The sequence below is a fragment of the Amblyraja radiata genome, chromosome 14 (genome assembly GCF_010909765.2).
Source record: "Amblyraja radiata isolate CabotCenter1 chromosome 14, sAmbRad1.1.pri, whole genome shotgun sequence".
NCBI lineage: Eukaryota > Metazoa > Chordata > Chondrichthyes > Rajiformes > Rajidae > Amblyraja > Amblyraja radiata.
The window spans coordinates 46,966,226-46,992,094 of record NC_045969.1 but is presented as its reverse complement, the minus strand read 5'-3'; the positions used below and the strand labels follow the sequence as shown (position 1 = coordinate 46,992,094).

At 42.0% G+C, this 25,869-nt stretch overlaps 1 protein-coding gene across 4 annotated transcripts in view; it reads right to left on the bottom strand.

Moving 5' to 3' along the window:
* Positions 1-25,869, bottom strand: part of grik1 (glutamate ionotropic receptor kainate type subunit 1) — a 291,625-nt gene that overhangs the window by 212,138 nt on the left and 53,618 nt on the right. The gene's annotated exons all lie outside the window — the stretch shown is intronic.

Genomic DNA, 25,869 nt, shown 5'->3' with positions numbered 1-25,869 from the left:
ATGGGAATTTGGAAGTGGTAAGTGTCTGGGTCTGTATGGCTAGGAAAGCAATGCACGCCTACCATCATAGTCAAAAGACACAAAGTGTGAAATAAGGATAGAAGAGTTGTGAATTGTTAAACCAGAGGAAGGAATACAGGTGGAAGGGACAAGGGAGAAATGGGTGCAAGTCCAGGTGTAGGTTAGTTACCTAAATTGGAGAATTTAATGTTCATGCCGTTAGCTTGTAAGCTGCCCAAATGGAATATGTTGCTGTTCCTCCAGTTTGTGTGTGGCCTCACTCTGGCAATGGACGTGGCCCTGGACAGAAAAGTCAGTATGGGAATGAAAGGGGAGTTAAAGGGGTTAGCAACTGAGAGATCCAGCAGACCTGAGCGGACTGAGCATGTTCAGCGAAATGGCTGCCAAATCTACACTTGGTCTTGTGAATGTAAAGGAGGTCTCAAATTGGGAACACTGAATGCTGTAGATGAGGTTGGAGGAGGTGCACATGAAATTTTGTCTCGCCTGAATGGACTGCTGGATGAATGAGAGGGATCAGGTACACAGATAGTTGTAACATTTTGTCCAGTTACAGGGGAAAGTACTTGGAGAGGGGTTGGTTTGTGTGGGTGGGATGAGTGAGCCAAAGAAAGTGGAAAGAGTTGGGAATGGGAAGGGAATGGGAAGACAAGATCACGTTCAAGATAGTGGAACTGTTGGTGATTTATATGTTTGGTGCGGGGGCTGGTGGGGTGAAAGGTGAGGACTAGAGAAGTCTATTCTTGATCCGTTTGGAGGGGAGGGGAGCAAGAGTAGATCTTCGGGACACAGAGGAGACACGAGTGATGGGGCCATGTATGACACCAGGGGGAAAACCATGTTTCCTAAAAAACGAGGACATGCCCCAGAATGGAAAGCCTTGTCTCAGGGGCAGATGCGGCTTTTCCCCTCGGATATTGTCCTTGCAAGTGGCAGATGTATCCCATGTAGGAAGGAAAGGACTGAACAGGGGGGAAATAGGATGGAATCAAGATATTTGGAGATGTGTTTTGTGGGGCAGGAGCATGCAGAAACAATGTGTCTGCCAGGGCAGTCCTGTTTGTGGATTTTGGGAAGGAGGATGAAGCGGGCAATGCGGGTCTGGGGATCGACAAGTTTGGAAGCTCTGGAAGGGGAGATCGCCAGAGATGATGAGTCCAGTAACAGATCATATTAATTAGAATAGAACATAGAAAGGTACAGCACAGGACAGGCCCTTCAGCAACAATGACTGTGCTGATCATGATGCCAGGTTAAAGTAATCTCTTCTGCCTGCACATGATCTATAATCTCAGAATCTCAAAATTTCCACCATCATATCTGCCTCTGTTAAGGTTCATTTCTTAAAAGCAGACAACTCACAATAGATTAAGTAAACCAACACAAGCTTTACTGATCATCAGCCGGCGAGAGTGTCAGGGATACAGAGTCAAGTATGCAACAGACACATAACTCTCCCTGAGCCACCACTCTAATGAACGAAGACATACAGCATATTTTATAGTATCTTGGAAACGTAGTCACATGTGTATGCAGAGTTGTAGCAATGACGTTTAACACAAACCAATCACAGGCTGTACCCATTCAAAGTATACTTGTCAGTGATACAATACACTTGTCATACTATAGTTATATCAATCACAAACTGTTGATCACATTCTAAACATCAGGAACTTAGTCAAAAGCCCAACATTTGCAATTCCGTCTTAACAACGTAAGCATTAATATCAGCTACCCACAGAAGATTTCTGTTTACAGAAATTTACAACTCCCCAGGAAACACATCCTCTCCCACTATTGGTGATGGTCTTTTGCTTGGGCATAACAGGAAGCACTATCAGAACAGCTTGAATGCTGGCCTCCAACTTCCTGATTCCCCCAGCTTTTCTAGTATACCACAGAATTGCAACTTCAGCTTATTCAGAACCCAATAAAGTCAAGCTAATCTTTTACTTAATCAAATATTTGACATTACAATTTATTATATAACTAGGATATTCTCATTCCCTCCTTTTATCAATTTTAATGATAACACTACAGTACTTGTTTGGTACACAGTAAATACTTCAGGCATTTCAGTACTTAGATTAATACGATCAGCAGTACAATAGATCCATAGTGAATTATCATTCCTCATATTCCTCCAAGCATGCTAAATGGCCACCATTCTCCACCTTTATTGAAGTTATGCATCTCTTCGCCAACCTCTGTCATCTTCTTTATTTCTCTGGTGATATGTGCTGCTAAATCTGTAATGTTAGATTCATTGGGGACATAGGTGTAGCATTCCTACCCTATTATAGCATAGGTCCCTCCTTCTATTCTGCAGAGCTATAGGACAAAGTGCAACCATTTCATCCATCATGGATGAGAGGGCCTTTTGCTTCTAGGTAAAGGCGTCCAGTTTCATCAACCAATTTCTCCAATACAGAGGTCATATTAATAAATTCCCGTGATAGACGGGCTGTCCCGTAAAGTGGGAAGGCAATCATCCAGAATCGCTCTGACTCTGGTATACTTCGCTTAGCCCTCATGGGGATATACATTTCAGTTAGATGTTACACAGTTCACAGGGACAACAAAGGCCATATAACAGCATCACCTTCAGTTGTGGGTTGACCTGATCAATCTTTCCCAGTTCTTCTCATCCCCAGGTGCATACCAGGTAATCATGGGTATGCCCATGATCCACATACAACATACGTCCCATTTATTGGATGCAGTGGGCCACTAGCACTAACCTTGGTGCAGGTGCTGTTCCTTAAGTATACCCCGTTGCCTCTTTTGTCACAATAACTGGTGGTATTAGTGGGGGCAATCCACTAATTTAAGCCGTGGTATTTCCCAAACTCTGGTCTCATTTACCTTCCACCCTGGCTTAAAAGAGGGCGTATACCATCCTACATATGTGGGTTCGACGTCGGGTTTGCCATTCTGAAGGCACCCATTAGTTGCTGTTTTATTGCAAAATCAGTGTAAGACCAGAATCTCAGTATGGTTAAGGAGTATTGTTAAGAGGGGTATTCACCCTCCACCATTATATGGGATGTGCATACACAACCAGCATTCACTTATTATCACGAAGGGCAAATTTAAAACTCATAAGCAGAAACAAATTATTTCCCCAAGTCCAGTCCATCTGGGCCAACCCCAGAATAAAAAGGAGAGTCAATAGCCCCATTGTCCTTTCTTGGTTCTCTAATCCGTTTACAGTCAATCAGATGGCTGTTGATGTTGTTGGTAGCACCTGGTACAGTCCCTTTCCACACAGTCCCAATTTATTTTGATCCCAGTACCAGATCAGTACGTAGTCTGACAGCATGGACTCGTCCCTGTGTTCAATGGGTAGTGGCTTCTGTGACTCTCATACCTGGGAATGCAGACCTGGCAAGGCATGGGTTAATTGCTGTGCATACGTAATTAATTAATCGCTGAGGACCTGTAGGTAAGTTCATAGCTTGTCCTATTATCAATTCAAAATGTGTTAACCCTGTCTCTCTAGCTGGGGTTGTTCTAAACCATCAAAATAGCCGGGAATACCTTAACCCATTCCTGTCCAGTCTCAGTCAAGGCTTTAATCAAACTCTTTAGTGTCCTATTCATCCCCTCCACCAATCCAGAACTCTGCAATTGGTGGGAGATGTGAAATCACTCTTTAACTACTGACAAGGCAGAGCCTCCTTCATCACCTTCTCTGTAAAACATGTTCTCTGATCAGAGTCTATCTGACGAGGGACCCCCACTTAAATATTATCTCTTTGACTCCTTGTCACAATTATAGTTGTTCTATCTTGGTATGGGAATACCATTACCCAGTAGGTAAAGTGATCAATCAGTAATAAATAGTACCCTATATTTTATGACTAGAGTAAGGGTCCTGTGAAATATATCTATCTATCCATGTTGATCTGCAGGCTATACTCATTTCCCATTTGGCACGGCAACTATCGCATGCTGCCCTTAACTTCCCTGCTTTTAAGTCACGCTATCCTATGTGTAACACTATGACCCCCCTCAGTTTGTTGGGCTCTAAGATTTTCACTGCCCATGTTACATGCTTAAGCACATCAGTGCAGCCCAGCTACCACTGGACTTTGCCTAGTTGAACAGCATGCAAATGTCCTCATTCTGTCTTCATTGTTTGTTGCTACCACTTATGTACCTTTCTATCATTATCACAGCACAAATAGTAGAGTTTGGTCAAATGTGAGAATCCCAGTGCTGGGAAGGTCAGGGTTAGTTGATATTTTTGTCTTCAATTGTCCAAATATGTTTCTCCTCCCCAATCTATCTCTCAACATTTTACCTCCCATAGTGAGTTCCCTCAAACCCCCTTTTTGTAAGCTACGGTCTGATGTAATCAACTAGCACAATACTGCATGGACCCTCATTTGTTTGTTTTACAAAACACATGTTACAAGCTTCCTTCCACACATTTACTTGCCTGAAGACAGGAAACCTGGCTGCTCATTTGCATTCTAAAAGACAAACACTGTGCTTACATCAACTTAAGCTTTCCCAAAAGAACTCAAAAGCTCAAAATCAGTAATCCATAATGTTTCACCAATATCTTCTAAACCCTTTAAAAATAGATCAGTATTAAGAAAAAAAGAATAATAATATAAAAATTATTCCAATTTAAACATTATTTCCAATTATTCCAATCCATTTCCCCAAATTCACATTTCTAAATTTCTAGTATAAATATATACTAATCACAATTTTCCCAGATTAACATTTTTTTCCTGAGATATTGGCTTATCCAATCTCATCTAACACATGGGCAGTGTGGCATCCAGATCTCTTTTTGAATTCAATTCAAAATAAATAGGAAGAAAACAAACTTAAAACAACAATAAGACAAAACATCCTGCATATTTTCATCTCTCCTCTATTGAAAGTTAAGAGAAAATAAAGAATAAATTTCATAGATTACTAACGCATTCGCAAAGAACAAAGGAAAAGAAAATAACCGCGTTTGGCTCCACCCCCACACATATACTGACTTCTTAAAGAGACACACTACCTCTTAAAACACGAGTCTCTACAAGGATTTATTACGTAAAAGAGCCAGCTCATTCAATGACATCCTATTTCATCTGAATTATAGGATTGCTTCAACATTCATCCAGAAACGGTTCCACAAACACGTAACAATCTTTAAACTTACTTAATTTATAACTTTTTTCTGTGACATTTACTCACAAGTTGCCACACCTCATGCAATATGCTGAATCTCACAAATAATCACACACTTTAAAACAATAAAATTCTCACTCAAAAATAAAACACAGTTATACAAACCTCAAGGAAATCATTCTAACTCTTAAAACTTTGATACACCCAAATACGTTCATAAGCTTGCCCACCATTCCACACATTTACTGAATTAACATGGAATTTTCACAAAGGAAAATGGCATCACAATTAGGTTTTGAAATTGTAAGGTGTATCTCCATTGTTTTCCCTTCTTACCAGCATATGTAAGGGAGTGTAAATAATATAAAAGAACGGGCAGAAAAACATCAGTTACACAAACTTGTCTGAGAGGGGTGAGCCAGAGTCCTGTGGTGGAATCAATGACACAGCCCTATCGTTTCCCTAGTCGTTGCGCATCAGAGGCGTCCATCTGTAATTCCTAAACCTCCCTCATGTCTGACAAGACTGTTCTGTCTACTAGAATCTTTAGTTCTGTGGGGACCAATGTGCAAAATTCGCAAGCTAGGGCATTCCCCTGGGAGTCTTTGTCGTGGCCACTCGTATGGGCATTGCAGTTAATAATGGCCAGGTGGACTGGGAGGGCTGAGGCTTGCAGTGTGGCTAGTGTAATAGCCAGCGTTGTGAAAAGTTTTTCCAATCTTCTTTAATTTATCTGCTGTTTCTCTCTCTGGTGTTCTGCATTGCTTAACTCTCTCACTGCCCAATTCAATTTCTGCTCCTTCTTCCTCTTCCCTTCTTTCTCATCTGCCTTTTCAGTCTCCGAGTCGCTATCAGTATTGTTTTCGGCTGGGGGTGCCCTTCTCTGTAGGGGTGCTGGAGCCTTCCCGCTCCCTGGGAATCTTATATGGGGGAGTCTACACTATGCCTGACTTTATTCCTTCATTCCCCCTCTTCTATAAACAGGGTCACCATGTCAGACAAGAGGTCTCCAGAGGAATTATCGGTACTGGTTTGTTCTAAACCACTAATTGCATGTTTTCTGAACAGTGCTTTCTTTCTCTGCCTTGGCCCTTTTCACTTGTTCCTCTGCCCACTGGCATTCTTGCTGTAACACTTTCCATCCTTTCATAGTGCCATCCTTGTTCCTTAACTCTATCCCTCTCTCATCATATTTCTTCTCTGTCGCCGCTTTCCATTCTTTAATTCTCTTTTTCCATTTCTTTCCTGCATCTCTTTCCCATATCAGCATCTCTGCTCTTTTAATCGTCTCTACATTCCATGTTCCTCCTACTGGCCAGGCTTCATATTACGTTTAGGATTCAAATAACCCATATGTTATACGGGTGTTCCCCCGTCACTTTTGTTCAAATTATTCCCCATAGCTGCGAGTCTCTCAGCCCAGCTACTTTGTGAACGACAAACATTTTAAGTTTGCGAAGCCAATCGCCGACTACTTTCCTAGTAGCAAAATCTCTTACCAAATACTTTCCTAGTAGCAAATTGCACATTTGCGACAAATCTTTTTAGTTTGCCATGCCCAAACGCCGACTAGTCTCTTGGTAGCAAACAGCCGCGAGCCTTTCTCAGCCCGGCTACTTCTCAACCTAGCCGCGAGTCTCTTCTCAGCCCGGCTACTTCTACTTTCCCAGTAGCAAAATTCTCAATACAGTTGGTCAAATTGTCTATATATATCACAAACAAATTAAATGCCAAATCATGAACAGAAAGTTAAGAGAGGGAAAGAAAGATTGAACTGACTGAAAGAAACAAATATTAATAAGAAATTAAACTTCCATGAGTTATAACCCAAAGGATGAGATACTCCACTTATAAGTGAATAGTTAATGCCAGAGAATTTGGCAGTAATTAAGACATTCCACACATTAAAAATGAGGAAATATTTCCAGATATGTTAAGTGGATATTTATCATTTAAGAACCACATCTTTGTGCTCCTCCACTTGTGTGAATGCCGACTCTTGACAAGACATCTGTGCAGCAAAGACCGTTGCAGAACAGGGAATTTCCTAATTTCTATGTTTAGATGCACTTATTATTGCCAGAAATTGCCACTCAATTTTGTTGATCCTAAACACTGGGAGCCTCTCCATTACTTGTAGTGTTACTTCAACCCATTAATATGCTACAGAAAAAAATACCATGCATTCAATTTTTAAAGTTAGATTAATAAGTGGAATTAATATAGTAAAACTAAAACTACTTTCAAGCTGTTCATTGGGAAATGGCCTTGTATTATAATGCTGACCAACAATGCACAGGAAGCCTTGTTTACTAAATTCACTCAACTAACAATCAACTCCTCAGTCCAGCTCAGCCCATGTGGGGTAGCACCATACATTTGGACATCATTGGATTAATAAAACTCTCATAAGTAACCCTCTGAAGGGATTTGATTAGAAAATAAGTCTTGCATTTATATATCACCTTTCATGATCTTTGGATGCCCCAGTGCATTTTTCAGTCAAAGTAAATGTGAAGTGGTCATTGTTATAATGTGCAAAAGAACACCAGTTTGACATCTTGATCAGTTCTACGTTAGTTGATTATCGTCAGAGGTTCACAGTGGTGACAAATGAATGAAGTGGTGACATCTGACAAATGTTCTGTTTTTTTGTGATTTCTACAGTTAAGTGGGGATTGGAGGTTAATTGTCCAAACTACTACCCTGGAAAAAACACTGTAGGGTCGAACATATTCCATAGTCACAATGTGTAGGAAGGAACTGCAGATGCTGGTTTAAACCGAAGATAGACACGAAAAGCTAATGTAACTCTTCATAAGAAGGGTCTCGACCCAAAACATCACCTGTTCCTTATCTCCAGAGATGCTATCTGTCCCTGCCGTGTTAGTCCAGCTTTGTGTGTATTTCCACTATCACAAGTTCCTCTGTACCTCACTTGGAGATACAAAAACGTGCTGGTGACAACAGGACCTAATCAAGCAAAAGCAACCAGGAAAGGACAGGTGAAAGTTGGTGGAAAATTACTTTCTATAAAAGATTTGAGCTTTTAGAGAAAGTTGATCACCTCTACAAATCTCTACAGCTGGTAATTGAGCAACATTTGGCATGTATACATTTTAGTTTCAAGTCACAGGTTTAACTGTTATTTAAACAACTCTGATTGGAATTCAAGTAGAAAAAATATTTAAATCCCCATACATTGTTTTGCTTCATTGCTGCTTCCCTTAAAAGTGTATAATTTCAGACTTCAACTATTCTTCCCTTCAATTCAAATGAAACTTAATTACCACATCCTGTACAAAACCAGTATGAAATACTTTTGATAATTAGTTACAAGGAATCCCTTTAATTAATCATGCAATCACAATATTTGATGACTTGGATGAGACCATTTGCCCTTCCAACCCTTTCCCTATTTTTAAATAGCAGTACAATGTTTGCAGATCCCCATTTCTCTGGCAACATGCTTGTACCCAGAGAGTATTAGAGCTAAGGATCAATGATCTATTCTACATTTTCTTTGATCTTCGTCCCCATTGATGTCTCGTTTTCAAACCTTACCATTCCATATCTCTTTGTCTCCCTCTCCCCTGCCTCTCAGTCTACTGAAGGGTCTCGATCCGAAATGTCACCCATTCCTTCTCTCCAGAGATGCTGCCTGTCCCGCTGAGTTGCTCCAGCATCTTGTGTCTATCTGGAGGATCAGAATATCTTATTTGTTCCCTTGATTCTCTTAACAGCCTGGGAAACATTTCTGCCAGATCCAGCGATTTATCGATTCTGTGCAATGCTAAATACTAATGCTTTCTCACCCTTTATGAAGTTTGACAAGTATGAGGTGTTGCACTTTCGGAGATCAAATGTAGAGGAAAATATAAAGTACAAGAAGACTGTTAAGAGCATTTATGTACAGAGGGATCTTGGAGTCAAAGTCCACAGCTCCCTAAGAGTGACCACCCAAGTCAATAGTGTGGTAAAGAACATGTATGGCACACTTGCATTCATCGGTCAGGGCAGTTTGTATAAAAAAGTCATGTTACAACTTTTTTATACTTTGGTCAAGGCAAATTTGAAATATTGCATGCAGTTCTGGTCACCACATTCCAGGAAGGATATGGAGACTTTGGAGAGAGTGCAGAAGAGGTTCACCGGGATCCTGCCTGGATATGCCAGCAATGTTTAAGAGGCAGTTAGACAGACACATGTAAAGGGAGGGAATGTAGTGATATCGACCATGTGCAGGCAGGTGGAATAAGTTTAAAATAGAATCATTAATCAGCACAGACATTATGGGTCAAGGGAACTGTTATTGTGCTGTACTGTACTGCTCTGTGTTTATCTATGGTATCCTCAACTACAATGTCTAAATTGTCTACCACTTATATGAAGGAAAAATATCAACCAAGACTTGTCTTCTGACCCAAAACACATTATCCTTTTTTTCCCTATCTATTACCATTCTGGCACTTCATGAATTTATAAAAAATCTCAGAGTTTTCCATCATTTTACTTGCTATTTCCTCTTAATTTAGGTTAGTTTACTGTCAGGTGTACCGAAGTACAGTGAAAAGCATTTTTGGTGCATGCTATCCAGTCAGCAGAATGATTATATGTGATTACAATCAAGTCACCCACAGTGTACAGATACAGGTTAAAGGGAATAATATTCAGTGCAAGATAAAGTCCAGCAAAGTCTGATTAAAGATAGTCCAAGGGGGTAGATGGTCGGTCACCTGGTGTGTAGGTGGGTGATAGAATCTGGAGGGAGTTGAAGGCAATCTTTAGTTTAGTTGTGTTTAGAGATACAGTGTGTAAATAAGTCCTTCGGCCCAGCGAGTCTGCATGGACGAAGAATCACCCATATACTAGTTCTATGATATCCCAGTTTCACATCCTCGACTGTGGGCAATTTACTAAAGCAAATTAACCTACAATTAACCTGCAAACCTCTGGAGCGTGGCGGAAACCGGAGCACCCAGAGACAACTCATGGGGTTACAGGGTGAACGTACAAACTCTGTACAGAGAGCACCCATAGTTTTGGATACTCGTGCCTCTAGCGCTCTAAGGCAGCAACTCTACTGCTGCGCCATTGTGCCACCCGGAAAGCAAACATTATTTACAGGTTACTTTTCACTTCGTCAACATACTTTAAAGACATATTCATGAATCCCCAGACAATTTATATTCCAGACCTGGGATATTTGCTTTACGCAGGAGTTTAGTTTAGTTTTAGTTTTAAGATGCAGGATAGAAACAGGGCCTTTGGCCCACTGCGTCCACACCAACCATTGATCAGCCTTTCACACACATTATCTCACTACACACTAGGGACAAGTTACGGAGGACAATTCACCTGCAGTCATGTCAGAAACCCATGCAGTCACATAAGAATGTGCAAGCTCCACACAGACACCATTCAAGGTCAGGATAGAACCTGGGTCTCTGGTGCTGTGAAACAACAGCTCTACCGCTACGCCAATGTGCAGAGAAGAAAATTAGGATTAGTGAAGGATTGATATAAATTGGATGCCTGATGGCCCATAGGTCATAGTCTGCTTCCATGAAAGCCCATCGCACTCTCTCATTGAGCTTACTATGTTATGAATGCTTGCCTTACTGGATTTCAATAAATCAATAAACATTTCCCTTTGACAATAATTATTTCCTAATTATCAGGATAGATATAATACTGTGCTACAACTTAATTTCCACTTATTTTCATGCCTCAGAAATTAACCCAAATGTTTACTGATTCGCTGTGATTATTAACAGTGTAATACGGCAGTGAGTTTGCCCATAATGATCTGGGGACTGCACGCCCGTGTGCCTTCATGTTCAAAATGTCAACACAAATGCAGAACATCTTAAACTTGCTTGCCGGCAATTTGTTGACCAGCCACTGATAATAACTACTCAACAGTTACAGTGGAAAATCTGCTTGTATCAGTGCCAGATCGCAGGAACATGTACAAGGCCACTTATATGAATTGGGTTTACTTCAGTCTTTTAACATTCCATTTTTAATACTTTTTAATCAGTTAATCGATTAAGTTTTAATAGTTTTTAGTTTTTCCGAATGTCAGAAAGTGCTGACAGGTTTGAAAGGCAGCAAACCCACTATGTGGGTGGCTAAACCGAGTCTCAAAATCTTCTCAATTACTTCGTTGCCTTGCCCTGCAACCCTGTAAGATGCCACTCGCCAAGCCTCACATTTTGGATAGAACAGATTTTGGAAAACCTCAACAAATCCACAGAAGGTAAATCCGTGATTGATATTGAAGAGTTGGCAGGTTCTGGCATCTAGTGTTGAAATATTGTCCATGTGGACTATTAAAAAAAAAAACTGATGACTGATGTCTGTGAATTAATGAGATTGAGATGAGCAAGGGTGTGAAATTCAGGGATTAAAAAGCTGCCATGGCTGACAATTGCTGGAGAGAGATTGATGGGTTGAATAGCCAATCTACTGTATACAAAAAAGACTTCTGGAGGAACTCACCATGTCAGGCAGGTCTGAAGAAGGGTCTCGACACAAAAGTTACCTATTCCTTCACTCCAGAGATGCTGCCTGTCCCGCTGAGTTACTCCAGCATTATGTGTCTATCTTTGGTGTAAACCAGCATCTGCTGTTCCTTCCTACACAAGTCAGGCAGCATCGGTGGAGGGGAATGGATAGATGCTGTTTCGGGTGGGGACCTTTCTTCAGAATGTTGTGCGTCTCTACTCTACCAAAAACATCGTTTTCATTCTGAAAATCCTGTCATAATCATAATGGCAAAAGGGCACATTTAAAATGGGAATTAGACTCGACTAGGTTAAATTCAGGACTTGAATCTGAATAAAGCAGTGAACAGTTTAGCAACCAGAGAAATACATATCTGTTACCATAAATATCTCAGCTATTTCATGATTTTGTTAGTCATCTGACATAACTGTCAGCATCGAATAGCACAGACCAAACACTTTGAATTATGGAACAGATTTACAGATTTAGTTACAATGATGTCTTGGACGAGTAAACTTTGAATTAAATTGAAAAGGACGGCACAGCTGCACCGAGTGATCAATGTATTATTCTTGGTTACAAAATTAATGTCCCCTAAACCGTCCCAAAACGCACTCAATCAAAGGAAATACTCTACTTGTCAGTGCTGTCACAATCTCAACTGAAAACAAAATCAATTAATCTGTTTTCAAACATCAACTAAGCCACTGGACTGAGATGCAAACAGTAACAAAATGTGGGCCAATTACTATGCTGCAGTAACAGCAGTTCAGAAGCTTAACTCAATAGGACAGTTTAGTCAGCAGAGATCACTACAGCAGTGGTGAGACTCTATCACCACATCCCGAGTCAAAATGCTGAGATAATTACAGACTTAATTTACACTATAAACCTAAAGAAATGCAAATATAAAAATGTACAACCTCAAGTAACAATGCAGCCACGTTTCTGTGATGCATTTGTGATTTGTGATCTCTGCAGGAAGCAAAATGTTTTGTAGACCAATACAGTTATGATTTTTTGCAGAAAACAAAATACTAGAGAAATTCAGTGGGTCAGGCAGCGTCTGTGATCGGATGAGGACTGTTCGGGACACGATCCTTCATCGGATTGACGGAGTAGAGGGTGGAATGCCGAAAGCGACAGAAATGGGAAAGGAGTGGGGCAAGAACTGGCAAGCGATAGGTAGCTCCCGGTGAGGAACGATGGTTGCAAGATGGACAGAGATGGCAACTGAGGTTGGAGGTGAAGTGGAGAGACAAAGGTCCAGATGCGAATGTGACAAGGAGGAAGATGGGGAGAAATGTAGATCCAGAGGGAAGGATAGTGGGTTGGAGTGAATAAGGGGAGAGAGGGGGTCGGAAGGTGGCAAAGAAAATGGGGGATTATGAATAGGGAAGGGTGGGAGATATTGAATGGAGGGGAAAGAATCTTGGCTGACGGGATAGGAGAATTGGAAACGTGTGCGTTCTGATGGAGTCGGGAGGAGAAATTGGGTAGGTGAGGAGGGGGATTGGGAGGGTGATCATTACTTGAAATTGGAGAATTCAAAGTGATTGCCTTTGGGTTGTAGGCTAACCAAGCGGAAAATAAGGAGCTGTTCTTCCACAATGCGAGTATCCTCACAACGGCAGTGGAGGAGGCAGAGGGCAGAAAGGTCAGTGTGGGAATGGGAAAGGGAATTAAATTAGCTGGCAACTGGAAACTCAAGACCCAAAGCCACCTCCACTGCCAGAGTGAAGGCTCATTGAAACTGGTGGAGCAGCACCTCCTATTCCACTTGGGTAACGTGCAGCACAACAGCATGAACATGCGAACTTTGAACATAGAACAGTACAGCAAAAGAACATGATGTTAAGTTAAGGGCCCGTCATTGACAAAAGAAACGTTGCAACACTTGAGGAAACACCGCGTGTCAATACGTTGTCATGCCGCGTCACCGGTACGTCACGCCACAACTTTTTCGGTGACCTGATACGTCATTCAATGATGCTGGCAGTCACCGAAAAAATCGCCAAGTGGGACAGGCCCTTTAGACTAATCTCCTCCGCCTGAATTTAATCCATATCCTCCATGTGATCCATATCCCTCCACTCCTTTCATATTCATGTACCTATCAAAAAGCTTCTTATATGTAATTATCGTATGTCATATGTCATTAAATGCCTCCACCCCAGGCTTCACTGGGGAGAGTTATTCAATCTCAGGTAACTCCCCCCTCCCCCCCCCCCCCCATCCACAGATTTATCCATTCCCCCCCACATTGCACACACACCTTTCTTTCCGCTCGATCTACCCCGCCACCCAGTTCCTTTCCCCTCCTCCATCCTCTCTTCTCCCACCACTCCCTCCATCCGCTCTTCTCCCACCACTCCCCATTCGCCTTTTCTTCCACCGCCCACCTTCCTTCCTGTTATCTATCCCCTCCCCTGGTCCTACATTGTGCAATCTTCCTTCTTATCAGGTTACAGATCTTCACCCTTGTGCTCTGCACTTCACCACCAGCCTCGGTCACTACCTCCACCCATCTGCTAAACATCCCTCCCCATATGCAAATCCACCGATCGCTTGCCATTCATCTGCCACCCATTCCCCACTGTGTCTATCTTTCTCCCCTCTACCCATCAGTCTGACGAAGGATCCCGTCCTGAAACATCATCTGTCCTTTTCCCTCCACAGATGCTGTCTGGCCTGAGTTCCTTCAGCATTTGACTTTTCTTGCTCAAGATTCCAGCATCTGCTGACTCTTACCTCTCTAAAATAATCCTCATGCTGCAAAGATTCCTTTTGTTTTTGCTGACACATTTTAACCTGGGAATTGGATTTATTTCCTCCGTTTCTCATCCACGAATTGGCCAGAAATGTGATTTTATCCATTGTTAGATCACATTGACAATTAATCTTGCGTGCAATGGGGCCCTTCGGGAAGATATCCTGGCAGTTTCACGAGCAATTTAGCTTAGTGTATCGGATCATTTCCTGGCATCAATCCTGCTCCTAGATTCCTCTTACAGCATAAATTGTAATTTCTGGGTGCAATCTAAGACCTTCTTTGAGCACAGAAAGCTCAGAGTCTATCCTGCTGAGATTGCTGATGAGACATCACTGTTAAGGTTTCCCCTTTGGCGTTGATACTTTTAAACATCACCATCTATCAGACTGAGTTTTTAATATTCAGGATAACAAAAGTCTCATCACTGCTTGCTCAATTGTAGCGTTTTCATACCTTTAGAGCTTCACGCTGCAATATCTGTACATTCAAAACCCTATTAATCTACCCCCCTCCAGTGTTGTGGGGCCATTACCAACAAAGGATTCAATCGTGGAGGGTGACTGCATGAGAAACGGCCACAGAGAGAGAAAACGGCATTATTTCTCACCTCCGTTGCCTTCAAGAACAGCTTCTTCCTGCTGTTATCAGATCTTGAACGGACTTCTCATGTGCATTCCTTACTTACCTTGTTATGGCCATTGCCCATTTTTTGTAGCTGTGGCACTTTATCCTGTCCTCTGGACCAGAGGATAGAGGTTTAAGATGAAGGGGAAAAGATTTAATAGGAATCTGAGGGGTAACTTTTTCACACAAAGGGTGATGAGTGCATGGAACAAGCTGCCATAGGAGGTAGTTGAGGCAAGGACTATCCCAACATTTAAGAATGTTAGACAGTACATGGATAGGATAGGTTTGGAGGGATATGGACAGGTGGGAGTGGGACTTGTGTAGCTGGGACATGTTGGCCAGTGTGGGCAAGTTGGGCCGAAGGACTTGCTTCCAACGCTGTATCAATATGTTTATTTTCCCCTTTTGCACTACCTGTTGTACTCATATATGGTGTGATTGTACTTGTGTGGTATGATTTGAGGATAGAGCTGGAGTAACTCAGCGGGTCAGACAGAATTTATGAAGAAAAGGAATGGGTGATGGGTGAGAAGGGTCTCAACCCGAAACATCATGGGAAGAAACTATTCTTGAAGTGGGGGATAACTATTCTTAAGCTCCAGTACCTTCCAAATGGTAACAGCAAGATGACAGCATGGATGGGTGATCTGGGCCTTCGATGATATTAACTGTCTTAATGAGGTGGCACTTCTTGTAGATTCCTTGTAATAAACCAGTACCAATCACTTATACTGCTGTTGTGTATCTGGCATCCTTCCCACAATCAAAAAACCTAAGGTACAAGTGTGGAAGTGAAAAAAGATTTTACTTTACAAAATGGATTCAGCTGAAACTAAGACAAGCCTGTCACCTTCTCCTATTAAATTGCAAAGCCAGCAAAATGCACTAACCTTTGCTTTCAGTACACTAACAAGGCTAGCAAACTGTTGATGTTCCCTTTCCAATAACATAAGGGAGATAACAAGCACAGCTTCATGAATGTCTCTGCTATAATATAAACATTAGAGAGAATTCAGACTCTTGACACTAACCCTTGGTCTATAAGATTATAATGTGCATCATAAGTAGAAAAAAACAAAATGCTGGTTCTGCAGAAAAATAGCCTTCTCATATAAACCATATATGGATAACCCTTCCTCTGTCAGAAGAACCTGTCAATCTTAAGAAGCAAGAGGCTGTACTCTACTCTATAGGTAAGGTATTGCTGGATCGTTGATTATTGGAGTATATATACATGTACTGAGATCATTGTCCCTTTGTGTGGGGAGGAGAACTCTGTATAGTCTGTAATCAAAAATACTGTAAAGAGTTTTACCACACCCGCCTGGCGAAATAAAGATTGTACTGCTTGATCACTTATTTTATTTGCGTTTTTGTCTGTTTAAGAAAATTGAACCACAACATTGGTGTAGTCGAGCAGGTCTTGCTGGTAACAATTGCTGAAGACTGAGTAAGAGGCTACAGTTTGGCCAGGGTCTCAAAGGGGGGGAAGAAAGTGCACTATCAGACCCCTTGAGTCTGAACTCCTAAGAGTACCAGGGAACACTGTTGTCCTTTGTCTGAAGTGATCTGGTTCCCTGCCAAGATTTTTCAGGACAGACAACGCAAGGTAAGACTATTTTTGGGATTGTTGACTCAGACTAAGTCGGCTGTCTGTAGTATTAAGCCGATATTGGGCCAGTAATGGAATAGGCTCGGAATAAGAGTAATATCGGAGCTTCGGTGCATGTGACAGTTTCGGTATGTGGGAGCTTTGGTACAGCATATGTGTTATTTGAACCCAGGGAAAACGTAAAGATTACATTATGAATATAAAAAAAAGAGAGAATATGGTTGGCCAACATAATATTAAACAATTGGTACAACCACAACACAAGCTTCGCATGCAGCTCCTTATTGGAACCCTTATATTTTTACAGATAGTTCTGGTGCAGAGCTGATAATCACTGTTTTAAAACATATATTTCGTCATTTTTTTCAATCTTTAGCAGGATCCCATAGGACTTCAATAGTGATTCTTGCTAAAACATTGCAACAAATTAAATAGCCTTCTTATTATTCATCAAAACAGGTCACGCTCTGTACCATCTGAACCACTATTCTTTGGGCATTATGTATGCCTATGGTACACTGCATTCTGAGCTCTCGTCTTCAGATGGGAATGATATATTTCAAGAGCATAATAAGTCCAGAGATGATCCATCCATTATTTCTGCTGAATGAAACCATGTACACAATAGAGCCTAATTGGGAGGTTACTGCTAACAGCAATGGTGCGAGAAAGGCCAAGAGAAAAAGGATGAACAAGACAGGTTTCACAAGTCCCTTCTTGCAGCTGTGCATTGTAGCTGATGATAAGTGGAAAATAAACAAGCCATGTCAGCAGCATGTTTATACTACGAGAGCTACATTTCACTTTAAAACAAATGCATCGTTACGGTAGGAGAACACGGAACACCTTTTCAGTTAATCAATATTTTCAACCTTTTCTATATTCCATTATTTGCCTTATTCCATTATTTGCCTTAAGCCAAAACATGGTATGCCCATGTGGAGCAGGGGATAGACTGGATATGCATCACAAAAGAAGGGTCTCGACGCAAAACATCACCCATTTCTTCTCTCTAGAGATGCTGCCTGTCCCGCCCGCTGAGTTACTCCAGCTTTTTGTGTCTATCTTCAGTTTAAACCAGCATCTGCAGTTCCTTCCTACACGTTAAGCATTACAAAGTTTGTCAAGCAACATTAATCCAGCAATGTTAAAAATGAAGGTACATGAGAACTTGGTGGTAGAGGCTTAACTATCATATGTAATATTGGTAGTGGGTGGCATCACAATGGCAGCCTTGCCAACAGCCTGTTCTTTGACTTGTTTTATTTTTAGTGTGTCTGAAATGTATGTTTCAATGTTTCTCGGTATGTTTTATGTGGGGGGTGGGGGGAATCGGGGGAAATATTCGTCAGTCACATACCTCGACGGAGATGTGACTTTTTTCCGTGTCACATCTCCGCACCCCCCCCCCCGCGGACGACAACGTGGAGTGGTGCGGCTTTTCCTGGAGACCGGCCCAGAGCTTCAAGCCGCGGGTGCAGCGTGGACTTTAACATCGCGGAGCTGCGATCCTTTGCCGAGGATCGATGTGGAAGTGCTCCGACCGCGGGACCTGTGGACTTTAACACGGTGAAGCCGGTGAAGCCGCGGTCTCCGGTAAGAAGAGACCGACTCGAGAGCTCCATGCCGCGGAGTGTTCCGATCTGTCCCGACGCCAGAGTTTCCATCTTCCCGACCGGAGGGCTTGAACCATCGGCAGCTGGCGACTGCGGAGGTTCAGCCTCGACCACGGGTGAACAAAGGAGGACGACTGAACTTTGTCTTCCATCACAGTGAGGAATGTTGATTCCACTGTGGTGGATGTTTATGTTAAATTTTATTGTGTATTGTGTTCTTTTTACTTGTATGGCTGTACGGTAACTCAAATATCACTGTACCTTAATTGGTGCTTGTGACAATAAATGTGAACTTGAACGAACTAATTTTCCTTGTACATAATCCTCTTCCACTCCACTACAAACTAGCACTTAATTTATTTTGAAGCAAGCTCAAAATATCTCCCCTTTCCCCCACCCCTGTGAAATTTTGAAATTGGCCCAGGCATCTCCCCTTAATCTGGACCATATGATGCAGCTCCAGCAGATTGCCCATTCTGCCATTTACTTCCAATACCATTATAGACAGCTCAGCTTCAGATTCAAAATGGGGATCCATATTTCAGTTACTCTCCTGTCTGCTCGTGAAAACCGAAGGTGAAAATCAGCCAGAAAAGACAGACGTTTTTCTGGAGACATTCTTTACTCAGATCTCTTTTGCTTTCAATTAATCTTGGAAGAGACCCCGAGCTTCCTGTGATCCTCAGAATATGTTTGCACTTGGACACGTTTCTGGGTAAATGTATAAGGAGCCATGGAATAGCGAATACTGTTGGGCTGTTGGGGCATCAGTCTCCAGTGATTCTTCAGTTCTGCAGAGACAGAACTCTACACCAGAATGCAACCTTTAGCAACCCAATATAAATTCCTAAACAGCAACAGGAAAGGACCAGCAGAAGCAACAATTTTGACAGTGTCCAAACCCAACATGCTACTCTTGCAGCAGTAAAATTGTAACTAATTTTCAAATGTCCTGCTGAAATGTCCTGCTGAAGGATTCCGAATATTAACTATGCACCAACTTTATTTCCTTTTCTGTGTAGGAAGGGATTGCAGTTCTTTTTCTGCCCATCTACTGAAGCTACTTGACCTGATTCTTTCTGTCTGAAGGTACACTAACTTGAACATTACATTGATGAATATCCTTATATACACAAAAATGTTTAAGCAGATAGTTTTTTTCTTTGAAAGTTGCAGTATGAAACATACTGTGATGTTTGGCGGACTGTGTGGGGTGGGAGGACCTGTTGCTCCTCCTGTGCAGCAGGTGGCGGTGCACGGGACAAAGGGAGATGTTTTGTATATAGTTTATCCTATGGGCAGACAGTACGTGGGCAGCCATTGTGACTAGTCTTGCTGCCAGTATTGAGTGAAACATTAAAGACTTCTGTTGTAAACTAAAGACTCAAGTTTTGTGCAGACCTAGAAAACGAACACGAAAGTGGTGTCAGGAGTGGGATTCTTCAGATTGCATCCAAAGACCCAGATAAGAGCCTATTTTTTGTTTTCAAAAAAACGTAACTCAAACTAACATGTCTCGGCAATTTGATCGTTTCGACCCCGAACGAGAAAGGTGGTCATCGTATTTAATGCGCACTGAGTTTTAATTTGAAAGTATGGCAATTAGAGGAAGAGGAAGAAAGCTCTCTTGTGTTCACCAATGTCTCCAGAAACCTTTGCACTGCTTCAAAATTTACTTACAAATGAAGTAACTGAAGCCTCATATGTTGAAATCACAACGGCTTTGCAGCTGCATTTTGAAGAAAGTTAAAATGTCCTCACAGCTCACTTTGAATTCTACCGGACAATGCAACAGGAAGGGCAAATGATGACCAAATTTCTTGCCGAACTTCACATAAAAGCAAAGGCATGTGATTTTCACTCATTGCTGGGGCGGCTTCTTAATTGGTCATCATGCTGTTTGCACTGTCCGTCTTGTCCTTGGACAGTGTACATTTTGGTTCCTATGTGAGCCATGATCCTGCCAGCGCACCATTTGCTTTCCTTGGCCTTATAATTGCGGTAATATACGTAGTCGCCGATGTCGAATTTGGACATGTTTGACTTCGTTGGCTGAGTGCGGCCGTATAAGATTGCGGGTCGGGTTCAAAACTGATAGGAGAGACCGCAATTGACGTCCGAGCCTCATCTCCACTGGACTTTGACTGGTAGTGCAGTTTGGATTCGATATTGCTGTAAGAAATCGCGCAATGCCAATCATTTCGATTTCTTTTCGAACTTCGCACCAAGGCAAAGGCATGTGATTTTCACTCAATGCTGGCAGCAAGACTAGTCACAATGGCTGCCCGCATACTGTCTGCCCACAGGATAAACTATATACAAGACATCTACCTTTGTCCCATGCAGTACCACCTGCTGCATGGGAGGAGCAACGGGTCCTCCCACCCCACACAGCCCACCAAACATCACAAAGACTCTCAAGTTTTGTGCAGACCTAGAAAACGAACCCGAAACGTACATTAAACATGTCTTAAGATTCTTTACTGCAAATGAACAGCCTTTCCTCGGGCAACAGATCAAAATCTGCGGTATACAAAAATGCTGGAGAAACTCAGTGGGTGAGGCAGCATCTATAGAGCGAAGGGAATAGGCAATGTTTCGGGTCTGCAATTCTGCAATTATTTATCACTTAACTGAGATATGTGCTTCCAATACTTAGCTTTTTTTTAAACATTTTAGATACATGGGCACTATCAAACAAGCCAATCTTATGCCAAATCTCAAAAAAGAAGCTTGCTTTAAAGGGGAAAATAATCAAAGGCGGCCTTGAATTTCTCTGCATTGGAGATAACCGCACAGGAAGTTCTGGAGTTAACATACATTCAGATACATTACTGCTTTGTATATTAGGGTTACGTGTTGCTGTATGGTCAACAAGCCCTGTCTAATGCTCCACACAATCTAAGTAGATATCACAAAACACAAATGCTCTATGCTCACCTTTTAACTCCTTTTGAATACAGATTTATTCAAAAACTGCAGTCCCACATGCACATGGCAATGTTCCAGCTACTTCCCATCCATTTGTTGTCACCTCCACTTACATGTGATTTGTGCTGAGATCCTCCTCTCCCTGAATGCGCCTACTAACAATGCTGGCTCAAGCTAGACATACTGTCACAAAAAACTGTCCTCCATAGTTTTGATGATATGAATGCACAAATGAAAAAAATAAATCTTGCCTTCTGCTGGAAATGCTTAACGGTGTTTACTTCTGTGCTGGAATTTGTTTCAGATGGCGGCATCTAACATGGCCTCATGCCCATCCAATTCAGAGAACATGGCTCTGTTATTGAATGAGAGAGACAAGATGACCAATAAAAGGGAAACATGCAGTTTGGTGATGGTTTATCCAAAACTTTCCCCTCTTCACTCAAGAGCTTGATTCAAAGTCACTGTTCTCAATAGAGCCTTAATGAGAATGTACCTCCAATCTATTCTTTCCAAACGATTCTATTCTGCCTCATCCCAAGATCAAAATTATTTTTTTATTTTTGGATTTCAGATTTGACTATCACTGGGTCAAACTTGCAATTCTTCATTGGAAGCCCACAGTGTAACATGAACAATCTTTAATTAATCATTATCATTCAGAATCCAATATGTATAGCTTAGGCATAAAGTCTATCCAGAATTCACACAAGATGTTCAAAGACCTCAAATGATTCTTATGCTGCTTTCTTTTTGAATATACCATGTTAAAGTAAATCAGAACGGTAATAATTCTATTGCATTGCACCAAATGTATTGAATTGAATTGATTCCTTTATTGTCATTCAGACCTTTCGGTCTGAATGAAATTTCGTTGCCTGCAGTCATACACAATAATAATAAATAACAAAACATACAATAAACACAAATTAACATCCACCACAGTGAGTTCACCAAGCACCTCCTCACTGTGATGGAGGCAAAAGTCTTAGTCTCTGTCTCTTCCCTCCTTGTTCTCCCTCTGCGCTGAGGCGATCCAGGCCGAAGATGCCGCTCTCCAGTCCAGCGGACCTCCGTGGTGATGTCGCCGCTGCCGAAAGCTGGAACGGCGTCTCCGCTCCGAGTCAGCCCGCCACAGCCTCAGCTCCGAGTCCCGCTGCCTCAGCGAGTCGGGCCACCGCTGCATCAGCTCCAAGTCCCGCTGCCTCAGCTCCGAGTCCCGCAGCCTCAGCTCCGGTCCGCTGCCGAAAGCTGGAACGCCGCATCAGCGAGTCGGGCCACCGCTGCCTCAGCCCCGAAGACGGCCAGCCTCGCATTGGTGAGTCCTGGCAGGCTCTGCCTCCGGACCCCCCCCCCCCCATAACACAACCTAATAAACTAAAATTTAGCTAAAACCAAGACAAAAAAATCAACAACAAAAAGTAAAAACAGACGGACAGCAGGCGAGCCGCAGCTGTTCAACAGCGCCGCCACTTCCGGAGGAAAGAAATGTAATACTTCTTCCAAAATAAACTTGCATTTCACCTGGAACATGCATTTGTTTCCTTGTTCAGATTCACCAACTTTGATCCAAGAATTTTGAATTTCACTGCAACAATACTGCAAAAATTTTCCTATCAAAAATGGTAAAAGATGGTCATCTATTAAAGAGGCACAGTGCACAGAGGGCCATCAGATCATCTCACTATCTATCCCTCATCAGTCTCATCAAGCACCTCCAGCCCCACCCAAGGCCCAGTCTGCTGATGACCTCATTAGCCACCTCAGAACTGTAATGGAAGTTATCCTCAATCCTGAGGGACTGTCGACGTAGAAGATGAATAAAATATACCTTGTCCATGTAACTCCAACTCACAGCATTACATCCACCCTGAATTTCTGATGTTGCTGAATTCTTGTAATATTCCTTTAATTAAAGTAATTCATTTGAATTGCAAGAAAAGTGTATATTATTTGTAATATATTTGTGATCATTGTATATTATGCTGGAAGTAGAATATATCTGGCCAGCTATTGTCAGTTCTATTTCTCAGCAATGATTCTTTTTGAGAAGATTCCTGATAAATTTCTTTAACATATCGTATTCTAGAAATTCAAAATAATTTATTTTCATAGGCCACAAACTGTCTAAACGCTTATAAATCAAGTTAGAGTGCGATGTGGCATGCGTGAGATCTTTAGACTATTAAATATTCTTACTGCCCATTTATTTTTTTACTAATTGACATAATGCCATGTGTGAACAATTTACGCATAGTTTTCAGTTTTTCACCAGTACTAAAAAGGAACAAATCTCAAATAACTAGATTAGAAGAATGTCACCTAAAGATCAATAAAGTTAATGTAGCTTTAAGACTCAGTAAATCACATTTAAAATTCCAACAACTATTCTTAGAACATTGTTGCAAGCACAACAGTACAGTAATAGTAACAACATGAATGTAACTAAAATCTACACAGTTCATTTTAGACTAGGTGGAGTTGTCATGTACTACATATGCAGTGAGCTCTAAGTTTACCTATGCCTTTAAGCACTGAGCGCACTATGTGATGTGACCTTTGATACATTATTTTGCTGAACTATTAATGTAGTTTAGAGTTCGCTCCCTTCAATAAATTATATTTTCTTGGTAGCCCTACTTGTTATTTGTAATACAAGTTTATTGTAAAGTTTGTGTTAATTATAAAGTATTATTGTGCCATAATTATTGTTATATAACTAAGTGTATTATTGTTTCCGTTGTATAAGATTTTTGTGAGTCTAGCCCCACATTAATTTGGGTTACTATGGGCATTTGTTGTATTGGGGACTTATTTTGTGTAGCACAGAATGGTCCACTGGAGAACACATGGCGATTACAGGTTGAGTCTATCACCTGCTGTTGTGATTACCTGTGATTAAAGAAAATAACCCAACTGCAGCCTGATTATTACACACAGCCCAGAGGACTGGAGTAAATCAAAGCCAAACCCGTCGTATTGCATTTGCTTTAATAAGCAACAACTCTAAAGAGCCCACAGACAATGCGAACAATTTCATTAAAAAACTTTTTTTATCTCCAAATAGCTTGAACAGCTTCTAAGATGCTGATTAGTGGTTTCAATGCTCCAAACAGTTACTAATCTTGCATTCATATGGAAATACTGTCTGTATAACCAATCAATCAATCAATCAACCTTTATTGTCATCTTGCAAGCAACAGTTGTACAGTGCAAAATGAAAAGACGTTTCCCAGGGAATAGCGGAGCATCGCACATGAAATTTAAAACATTTCACACATAATACTAAAAACAATCCAGTCCCTGATGGAACAGTATAAATAGTTAAAAGCAGGTAAAACACAACGTTAAAATACAATAAACCAATCATAAAAATGTCCGGGGCAGCTGATTTGAGTGGCCAGTGCCAGTTATTAAAGTGTCCGTGCCAGTTATTAAAGTGTCCGTGCCAGCCGTAGAATCAAATGACTGTGAGTACAGAGTGACTGTTTAGCAGCCTCACTGCCTGTGGTAGGAAGCTGTTTAGCAGTCTTGTAGTCCGGGCTTTGATGCTTCGCTATCTCTTGCCTGATGGCAGGAGATCCAGGTGTATGTGGAGGGGGTGCAGTTTGTCCTTAGCAATTCTCTGAGCTTTTTTCAGACAGCGGCTCTGGAACAGTTCTTGTACCGAGGGTAGGGAGACGCCAATGATCCCCTCTGCTCCCCTCACTACCCTCTGCAGAGCCTTCCTGTCCGAGCAGTTGCAGGTGGAGTACCACGTATTTATGCAGTACGTGAGTACAGACTCCACCGTACCCCTGTAGAAAGTCCTGAGGATATTGGTGGGGAGTGAGGCCTGTTTTAGTTTCCTCAGGAAGTGCAGTCGCTGATGGGCCCGTTTGACGGTCCCAGTGGTGTTCCTGGACCAGGTGAGGCTGTCTGTAATTTGCACACCGAGGAACTTTATGCTCTCCACTCTCTCCACTGTGGTGCCACTGATGTTGAGGGGTGTGTGCTTTGGCTGCGCCCTCCTGAAGTCGACAACCATCTCCTTCGTTTTGTCGACATTTAATTCTAGATTATTTTTGCCGCACCAGTCCACTAGTTGTTTTACTTCCTCCCTGTACATTGACTCGTCATCTCCGCTGATGAGTCCCACCACTGTTGTGTCATCCGCGAATTTTATGATCTTATTGTCCCTGAATCTGGCAGCACAGTCATGTGTGAGCAATGTGAACAACAGCGGGCTGAGCACACAGCCTTGAGGGGAGCCGGTGCTCAGCGTGATCGAGCCTGAAGTGTTCTTGCCAACACGGACTGACTGCGGTCTCTCCGTCAGAAAGTCCAAGATCCAGTGACACAGGGTGGTGTTGAGGCCCAGCAGGGTTAGTTTCTCCACAAGTCTCTGTGGGATGATGGTGTTAAACGCTGAGCTGAAGTCAAGTTTTGAGGCATGTGGGGACAATGGCTTGACTAAGGGAGATGTTAAAGATGTCTGTTAGCACATCTGCTAACTCCTCAGCACATTTCTTGAGCACACTGTCATATTTGAAACGTTCCCCATATGGGCATTAGCTGCCAAGAATGCTTCTTGTCCACTGGCCATCACTCTGTCCTTTTGTGATGAGGATCTAATCCAAAAACACCATTTTCTCGACCTT